Genomic DNA, 10370 nt, shown 5'->3' with positions numbered 1-10370 from the left:
TACTCTCTTCTCTTTTATCACTCCCCCCCACCTGGGTCTTCCATTCCAGCTCTGTCTGCCTCCATTGCTAGACATTCCAAGACATAGGTGTTATTTGGGAGCACCCTTGAATATTTTGTAGTGTGCTATAGTAGTTATTTAAGAATGAGGACACTTAAGGCAGCAACTCATTATTATCAGGTCATTAAGCCTTTGATAAGAAAGCCCTGTTATCCGTGGTTCTACTAGAAGCAAATTTGACTTCTTAAGCAACAAATTAGTGATAAAATTGACTAAAAAGTCATATATTTGCTTTATTTAGTATGTACACAACAATCTAACTTTTAAAAGTTTTATGCTTTTTTAATGTTCACGTTGACTGATTTATGACATGAATACCACCATTATTCTTAAAAAATGAATGTCACCATTATTCTTAAAAACAAGGAAATGTGGTAGATGATATGAACTGCATAGCTCATAGCCTTGTGTTTGGACATTGTACACTGCTCAAGCCAATGTGTATTTAATAGTTATGAACATGTTGCAACTTGCACTTAATTATGAATCATACAAACACATTACCAGGGTAGTTTCTGTAGGCACAGCTCCAGTAACAATGTCAGTTCATGTTAAATCATATTTACTACCACACAATAAAATATGTGACACCTAAATTCCTTGACAACATTTTTCCTATAAACATTTTGCTACCATAATATTGTTGTTAATAAAACTTTCTTCAAGTACTTAGTCTTTTACTTGGATAGCTATCAAGTAATCAAATATTAAACTGAGTGTTTTGATAAGGTATTTTGCAGATCTTCTAAAAAATCAATGAACAAGATATAACACACCATAAATTATAATGGAATTGTGAGGGTGGGGTTGAAATACACAAGAACATATGCATAAAAACCATTTTGTAGAACCTGTTTTGACAAGAGATTTGATTTTAATCATCAAAGCTCTGGTGAACATAAGCGGGTAGCTGTGGTAGCAAGACGTTGTGAAGTCTATGATAGGGCATGAGACAGTTTCGCTCTTAGGACTGCATTCTTGAGATTATTTATGTCTAGAAGTGGAGTCAATGCTTATAGATTCCTTAAGAGGAATATCTTTCAAGATTTCTTCAGAGTCAGTTTCTGAAAAAACAAAAAAGAAAGAAAGAAAGATGAAGGGAAGAATAAATGAAAAGTAGGGAGAAGGATAGAAAGAGCCAAGTTTGAGGAAAGAACATATTTATTACTAAACAGAAGGTGGTTTCCACACATGTTGTAACTACTCAGAATAAACTCAACAAGGCAACTTTTATTCCTTTATTTCTAGAAGAAGAAATGAAGTTGTGGAAGTTGATTTAATTTGCCCAAAAGTCTTACATCCACTAATTGGCTCAGCTAGACTACATTTGCATGATTCCATACTCACATAGTTATTCTAGTCTCTCACACTTGGATAATAGCTCTGATACAAAACTTTGGTTCTCTTTAATTGGATTTTATTTTATTACTTTGTATATTTTATTTATTTAAATTTTTTCTCATAAAATATATTTTATCATATTCTTTTCTCTTTCTCAACTCCATACAGATCCTTCCTACCTTTCTACTCATACAATTTATATTCTTTCTCTACCATTCTCTTCCTAAAACCACCCAAAACAAAAAAGTAAAATCAAAGCAAAGAAACAAAAATCAGTAAGACAAAATATATTAAAAACAAAACAAAAAGTATACACAAAAAAGTGGAATTCTCTTTGTATTGGCCAACTACTAGGCACATAAAATGTCTTTGGTATACTTGGAATACTTCATTAGAGGAAATTCATTTCCCTTTCAGATCTAGTATGGATTCCAAATAGCTTCTTTATTAGAGGTGGGACATTGTGTCTACTTCTTCTCCATACTGGTATTTTGTCTGTTTTGAACTTGTGCAGGTTTTATGCATCCCATCACAGTCTCTTTGAGTTCATATGTGCATCAACTCTGTTGTGTTTGAAAGATGCTGTTTCCTTGTGGTCATCTACCAACTCTGACTCATACAGTCTTTCCACCTCCTCTTCTATATATATCCTTAAGCCATTAGGGGGAAAGATTGATTAAGACTCCTTTAGGGTTGAGTACTCAAAAGTCTCTCACTCTCTTCACATTTTCATGTTGTGGGTTTCTGTGATAATTACCATCTACTGTAAGAAGATTCTTTGTTAAGGGTTGAGTGATGCACTAGTCTATGGGTATAGTGATATTTCATGAAGAGTAATTTTACTGCTATATTACTTTAGCAGAATAGTAATAGTAAATTTCTGTAAATGCTACTAAAAGTTTCCCTCTAGGGACCAACATATATCTAGTTTCAGATTCTTGGCCATGTTAGCAGTGTCAGCAATGGGCTCCATCTCATGGAGCAGGCATTATACCGTTATAAAATGGTTGGCTAACTCCATAACATTTTTGCCACTATTGCACTAGTGTATTTTATAGAAAAGTCTCTATAATAGGTCACAGAGTTTGCAGATGGGTTACATTTATGATTCCATTTTTTTCAGTAGCATTTAAAGTGTCTTTCTGTATCATAAATGCTAGTTTATAGCTTATAAAAGTCTTCTAGATGGCCTACATGCTATTATTTATCACACGTATTCTTTAGTTTCTTTTGTGTACTTAGAATTTATTTTTTCATAAAAATTCAGACATAATTTCATTATCATCTCACTTGTAAGGGAGACAACACTTTGTTTCCCAGCCGCCCAGACACAAATAATTACTCAGAAACTATATTATTTACAAGACTGTTTGGCCAACATCTTAGGTGTATTCCTGGCTAGCCCTTATGTCTTAAATTAACCCATTTCTATTAATTTGTGTATCACCATGGGGCTATGTTCTACTGGAAAGTTTCCAGAGTCCATTTTAGGCAGCTACATGACTTCTCTCTGATTTCATCTTCTTTCTCCCTGCATTCAGTTTAGTTTTCCCTACCTAGCTCTATTCTGCCCTGCAACAAGCCAAAATAAATTCTTTATTAAACAATGGTAACAAAAACATATTCATAGCATATATAGGGTAATCCCACATCACTCATCAAAAATAGAGCTGTCTCTAATTCTGGAAATATTATTTTGATTTTATGCAGAAAGTGAAATGCATTGTCCATAAAATCCTTGTCTCTTTTTGTATTGATTTTTATTGAGCTCTACATTTTTCTCTGCTCCCCTTCCTGCCTCTTCTCTCCACCTTTAACCCTACCCCAAGGTCACCATGCTCCCAATTTACTCAGGAGATCTTGTCTTTTTCTACTTCCCATGTAGATTAGATCTATGTAAGTCTCTCTTAGTATCCTCATTGCTGTCTAAGTTCTCTGAGATTGTGGTTCGTAGGTTGGTTTTCTATGCTTTATGTTTAAAAACCACTTATGAGTGAATACATGTGATAATTGTCTTTCAGTGCCTGGGTTTCCTCACTCAAAATAATGTTTTCTAGCTCCATCCATTTTCCTGCAAAATTCAAGATGTTGTTATTTTTTCCTGCTGTGTAGTACTACATTGTGTAAATGTACCATATTTTCCTTACCCATTTTTCAGTCAAGGGGCATTTAGGTTGTTTCCAGGTTCTGGCTATGACAAACAATGCTGCTATAAACATAGTTGAGCACATGCCCTTGTGGCACAATTCAGCATCCTTTGGATATATACCCAAAAGTGGTATTACTGGGTCTTGAGGAAGGTTGTTTCCTAATTTTCTGAGAAATTGCCACACTGACATCCAAAGGGCCTGTACCAGCTTGCATTCCCATCAACAATGCATAAATGTTCCCTTTTCCCCACAACCTCTCCAGCATAATCCTTGTCTCTTGATGAAGCAAAGGAATTGCAAATGTTTTAGAATACCTCAATCAGATATGTGTTTTGTAGAGATAAGTGCAAATGTAATACTGATCAAGCTATAAAGTATTATTTTGGAAATAAGTTGCCATAGTTTATTGACTCAGTTTTGCAATTTTATTTTCTGTAATTATGTTTTATTTTATTAACAATTTAAAAAAAATAAAATTAAGCAAATGATGAATGTAAAATTTCAGAGTATAGTAAATGACAAACTTCTTTAGGACATATTAAAAATATTTCTGCACTGGACTGTAACAATAATTGAACAACTATAAGTTTACTAAAATTTATTAAGTTTCATATTTATATTTTAAATATTTATATGTAACTTATCCCTCAATAAAGCTATATGAAATATATTGAATGTAGAAACAATGACTAAATTATACTAAAGGATACAGGTACAATCTCCATTATATATTTGATTGAAAATGGTTTTATGTAACTGAGTTTAATGAAATTAATTTTTTAAATGTTTGGTTGATGTCCCAACATCCATGTAGATATAGGAAACACTAAAAGAACTTAGTGAGTTATCAAAAATAAAAAAGAATATGAAGTTGAGAAGTAATGGTATTGAAGGAAATCTGGAAGTATTTGGAAGGCAAAATGGGAGATGAATATGATTATATATATTCAGGTATACATAAGAAATTCTCAATGACCATTTCAGGTTCCCTCTCCTCAATTGCCCAAGGAACTAACTGGGGACATCTCCTTGGACACCTGCGAGCCCCTCTAGAGTCAAGTCTCTTGCCAACCCTAAGATGGCTCCATTAATTAGGATATATACTTCCCTGCTCCCATATCCACCCTTCCTTTATCCCAACCATCCCATTTCCCCAAGCTCCCCCCATCCTTCCCTACTCACTTTTTCTCTCCCCATTTCTCCTTACCCCATTTCCACCCCACCCCCAAGTTCCCAATTTTTGCCCAGCAATCTTGTCTACTTCCCATATCCAGGAGGATGACTGTATATTTTTCTTTGGGTTCATCTTCTTATTTAGCTTCTTTAGGATCACAAATTATAGGCTCAATATCCTTTATTTATAGCTAGAAACCAATTGTGAGTGAGTACATTCCATGTTCCTTTTTTTGGGTCTGGGTTACCTCACTCAGGATAGTGTTTTCTATTTCCATCCATTTGCATGCAAAATTCAAGATGTCATTGTTTTTTTACCGCTGATTAGTACTCTAATATGTATATATTCCACACTTTCTTCATCCATTCTTCCATTGAAGGGCATCTAGGTTGTTTCCAGGTTCTGGCTATTACAAATAATGATGCTATGAACATAGTTGAACAAATGCTTTTGTCATATGATAGGGCATCTCTTGAGTATATTCCCAAGAGTGGTATTGCTGGGTCTTGGGGTAGATTGATCCCAAATTTCCTGAGAAATTGCCACACTGATTTCCAAAGTGGTTGCACAAGTTTGCATTCCCACCAGCAATGGATGAGTGTACCCCTTACTCCACAACCTCTCTAGCAAAGGCTATCATTGGTGTTTTTGATTTTAGCCATTCTGACAGGTGTAGGATGATATCTCAAAGTTGTTTGCAACTGAGGAGAGGGAACCTGAAATGGCCCTATCCTATAACCATACTGATGAATATCTTGCACATCACCATAGAACCTTCATCTGGCAATGGATGGAGATAGAGTCAGAGACCCACATTGGAGCACCGCACTGAGCTCCCAAGGTCCAAATGAGGATCAGAAAGAGAGGGAACATGAGAAAGGAAGTCAGGACCATGAGGGGTGCACCCACCCACTGTGACACTGGGGCTGATCTATTGGGAGCTCACCAAGGCCAGCTGGACTGGGACTGAATAAGCATGGGATAAAACCGGAGTCTCTGTACATGGCGGACAATGAGGGCTGATGAGAATCCAAGGACAATGGCACTGGGTTTTGATCCTACTGCATTGAACTGGCTTTGTGGGAGCCTAGCCTGTTTGGATGCTCACCTTCCTATACCTGGATGGAGGGGGGAGGACCTTGGACTTCCCACAGGGCAAGGAACCATAACTGCTCTTCAGACTGGAGAGGGAGGGGGGAAGGAGTGGGGGGTGTGGGAGAGGAGTGGGGGGCAGGGGAGAGGAGTGGGAGGAGGGGGATGGAAATGGGAGACGGGAAATTCTCAATGAATATAAATATATGTACTTGTATGTAACATGAGGGTTGGGCTCATTGGGGTTTCTGTCCCACTTGGTACCCCACAGCTGGCAAGCCCTAAAGGAATCACACAGAGATCTCCATAAGTTATAAAACTGGTTGGCCCATTAGCTCAGGCTACTTATTAGCTCTGGTAGCTTATATTAAACCATTGTTCTTATCTATGTCAGCCACACGGCTTGGTACCTTTATTAAAATACATGATTGACAAAATACAGACAATTCTCCCACATCACTTCTTTCTTTCTTTCTTTCTTTCTTTCTTTCTTTCTTTCTTTCTTTCTTTCTTTCTTGGGCAAAGAAAGAATTTCTTTGGTGAAGACAGACATCCAGAAGAGACCAGATGGCAAGGTGCTGTGACAAGGGAGCCTAGGAGGGGCCACAAGAGATCCCACACTGGGCAAGACACAGGCTCGGGATCTGGAAGTGTCCTCAGCCGCTCAGCACCATCAGGACAAGCTCTTCATAGTTGATACAACCGTTGCTGTCCTCATGACCAGCATCTCCACTTCCTCCTCTGTCATCTTCTCTCCCAGTGTGATGAGGATATACCGGATTTCAGCACCCATGATGGTACCATTCCCTTCCTTGTCAAACACACGAAGGCCTTCGACATAGTCCTCATAAGCTCCCTGGTCCTTATTCTTGGCCACAGTCTGCAGCATGGGCAGGAAGTGCTTGAAGTCCAGCACCTTCACATTCATCTCATTGCTCTTGGGGTTCCCCAGGACCTTGAGCACCTCTGCATTGGTAGGGTTCTGGCCCAGGGCCCTCATCATGTCCCCACATTGGCTGTACAGGATCTTGCCATCACCTGTTCAGTCAGACAGCTGGAAAGCCTCCTTGAACTCTGCGGTCTTGTCCTTGGTGAAGTCACACATTTTTGCTGCTCAGCTCTGCAGGACCTTTTCCAGCAGTAATGGCCTCCCTCTTTTTTTTAACAAAGGAAAATACCCATAGTCTATTTTTTGGGAATGTGGGCATAGTATTCCAGGCTACTTCCTGCTGGTTGGGGGCACTAATAATCTTATGGGGACCTAAAGAAAATTTAGAATTATCATCAAGTCCTGACTGGAATACCCTGAGTCTTGATGATCTCAGGCAGCAGTCTTGAGTTTGATCTGGATGTAGAACTTAGACATTTGGGCCATCTGTTCCTACCAGAGATTTTTCAGGTGGTCTTCCTTGACCAAACCTGATTTTTATTAACTCAGAATGAATCCACAGCCTCTCATTTCCTGTGGAAACAAAAGCAAAATCTCTTCTCCAAAGTAACATACCTTTGACTTCAATTTTGAAGTCAAGGTATTCTCAAAATACCTATCTTGGATTAATTCAGCAGCATTTATAAGCAAATATCTTTTAGCAGCTGTTGCTCCTTCCTCAGCATTCAAACAATTCAAAGAGAGCATAATAGCATACAGTATCCAGACTGTGTATTTTTCATCTTTACATGGCTTTATTTTAACCTCTATTTCTTTTATTTATTTATTTATTTTTTTGGTTTTTCGAGACAGGGTTTCTCTGTGGTTTTGGTGTGGTTTTGGAGCCTATCCTGGAACTAGCTCTTGTAGACCAGGCTGGTCTCAAACTCACAGAGATCCGCCTGCCTCTGCCTCCCAAGTGCTGGGATTAAAGGCGTGCGCCACCACCGCCCGGCTATTTCTTTTATTTTTACTTTTACTTTTTGAGACAGGTTCTCTGTATATCTTTGTCCTGGAATAACTCAGTAGTCCAGGCTGTCCTTGAACTCATAGAGATCCACTTGTCTCTGCCTCCCAGGCATTGGGATTAAAGGTGTGTCCTGCCACACCTTGAAGTCACAGAGGTCAGTCTACCTCTGCCCCTTGAAGTCTCAAATGTCAATCTATATCTGCCTCCCAAGTGTTGGGATTAAAGGTGTGTACCATCACACCCAACTACTCTCTTTCTTTTTTTTTACTTTAAGAACTTTAACCTTTAGCCTACATATATTTTTAACAAACTGTAAACCATTTAGAGGTTTTTTTTTTAATCTCTCTTTACTGTATCTCTCTCTTTTTCTGACCACATGAGACTTTATGGTACTGGCTCTAGCCATTTGTATTACCACAACTCTATCATGTTTCAAGGTCCCTGCCAGCAAGCAACTTGCAGCAGTGCACTCAGACACCACAGTCAGACTACCTGCCTGAAAGAGTCAGAATTTGCCCTGGCAGGACAGCCCAGAAAGCTGACATTTTGAAATGGTGCAGCTTTTTTCCTACTATTGCTAAAAGCCAAAAAGCATGCATTCAGCTTTTCATCAACACCATTTAAGTGTTTCGTGGCTCTTAAAAGAGCTCTTAAAAGAGCTGCAAGATTTAGCACCTAAAGCTGAGTCAGGAAGCCTCTCTTAGGTGAGAGCGCTTGCCTCTAGCAAGCAGAGGAGACCCGAGAAATTGCTGATACCAAGAAGCCATGCTTTACTCTATTCTTTCCCAAGCTTTCTCAGGCTTTCTGTGGATGCAGTTATCCACATGGGTGCCATTCTGTAACATGAGGGCTGGGCTGCTGGGGTTAAGCTAGCCATGTGGGAGCTGGGCTGGACAAAAAAGCAGGCCTGCTCACCTCATCACTACAATTGGCAACCTAACGTGGCCAATTAAATCCACTTAAAAACCTGAGAGAGAGCTTAATATTAAATGCAGAAAAAAGAGTTTAACACAGCTATTTTCTGTTTGCTAGGGCATACAGTAGAGAGATTTCTTGATTCAGCAATAGTGGCAGAAAAAAAAGGCATGCCATTTTAAAATGCAGATTCCTGGGCCCTGCTGCCAGTGCAGACTCTGGCTATGGTACATTTGTGGGCCTTGGTGTTTGTGTGTCCTCTCAGGATCGGGAGGAAAGTGGCTGAGACTATGCCCATGGCTCAGCTCTTCCTGCCTGGGCAGATGGCAGAATCAGGCTTGGGAAGGCCAGAGAACATGTCGGTTTCCTGCCACCATACACAGAGATGTTTCCAGGCTGAGCAATGGTCTACCTGGTAGATTAGGCTGTAACTGAGATTAAAAAAAACTTATTCTCAGAGTAAAATTGCTGAGTGTGGCTCCTACCTGGAGGCGAAAAGAAAAGCCATGCAGTTTTTAAAACACCGGTTTTCTGGGCTATGCTCCTAGCGCGACCTCTGTCTCTTGCTGGAGCCAGAGAATTTGGATGGGGTTTTGTGAGTAAAGTGCTAAGGTTTGCTTGATGGAAAGGTGGACTGCTGTGCACCTGGAACTGAGCAAGGCTAAGGGTATCAAATGGCTCTGAAGCAGGAGTGGCTCCACCATGCTGAACTGTGCTGAACTCAGGCAGGAGCTATTATAATTATCATAATAACAGCACAGTTAAGGTTTATACTGGGTAGGAAACAGCCAGTACTGTATTACTACATGGCACAACTTAAGTTTTTAAGAAGTGCTTAGCATTTTAAGAAGTGTGCCTGGACAGTAAAAAAGTTACAGGCAATGCAATAGGACAGATTCAGACATAAAAGATCTCTAAATGGGTCATAGTGTTAGACATACACAGGCTTGGGAAAGAGAAGAAAAAAAATAGAGAATAAAGTTAATGCTTTTTAAAAAAGGGGTAAAGTCTTTAAAGAGACAGAGTACAGAGAGTTATAGATTAAAAAAATAATGAAAAATAAGTCATGTAAAAATGGAAAATTCACAGAATTTGGATTCTGTATATTGTATTTTCTTTGAATGTTTTGACTGTGAAGGGGCTAAATACAGAGAAACATTTTATTGTGTGCTCTGCTAAGCTAATCCAACATGTGTATTATAAAGCTATTTTGACTTCAGAATTTGGATCTAGGGATATACTTTGGAAAAGCGATTCTTCTTTTGTTTTCACAGAGGATGAGACCCTGTGGATTGCTTCTGTCCCAATATGGTATGATAGACCATGCCCCCCTAAAAAATGACCATGAACACCTTCAGAAAATTATTTCACTCAGCCGCCAACTGAGATGAACCTAGCAGACAGGTTACACCATGAAAGACCTGAATAACAGGGCCCCCATTCAGCACAAAGCAGTTTGGAGAGAAAAAACTGCTCCCATATTCCCAAACATTGTTTATAAATGTTCTTTTACATTTAAAGGGGGGTATGATATAGATATGAATAATTTGCATTGGTATGGATTTTAAGGTCAATTTTGTTATATGTATTTCTGGTATTGATTAAGGTATTGTGATTGTGTAGTTCATTTAAAAATATAATGTATAATTAGCAAATATAGGTTGTTAATGGATAATCATCGATAATAATCAAGCTTGTAGTCATGTTAGTTAGATTTTGTAGATATATAGAGATATATTT

General features: G+C 38.6%; 1 pseudogene; it reads right to left on the bottom strand.

The window, feature by feature from the left end:
- Positions 1-6473: 6473 nt before the first annotated feature.
- On the bottom strand, positions 6474-6922 carry LOC130867898 (myosin light polypeptide 6-like; annotated as a pseudogene).
- Between the last annotated feature and the right edge of the window lie 3448 nt (positions 6923-10370).

This window comes from Chionomys nivalis, chromosome X, assembly GCF_950005125.1.
Source record: "Chionomys nivalis chromosome X, mChiNiv1.1, whole genome shotgun sequence".
Taxonomy (NCBI): Eukaryota; Metazoa; Chordata; class Mammalia; order Rodentia; family Cricetidae; genus Chionomys; species Chionomys nivalis.
Note: the sequence above shows the minus strand (reverse complement) of the source record. Positions and strands in the feature narration are given on the sequence as shown.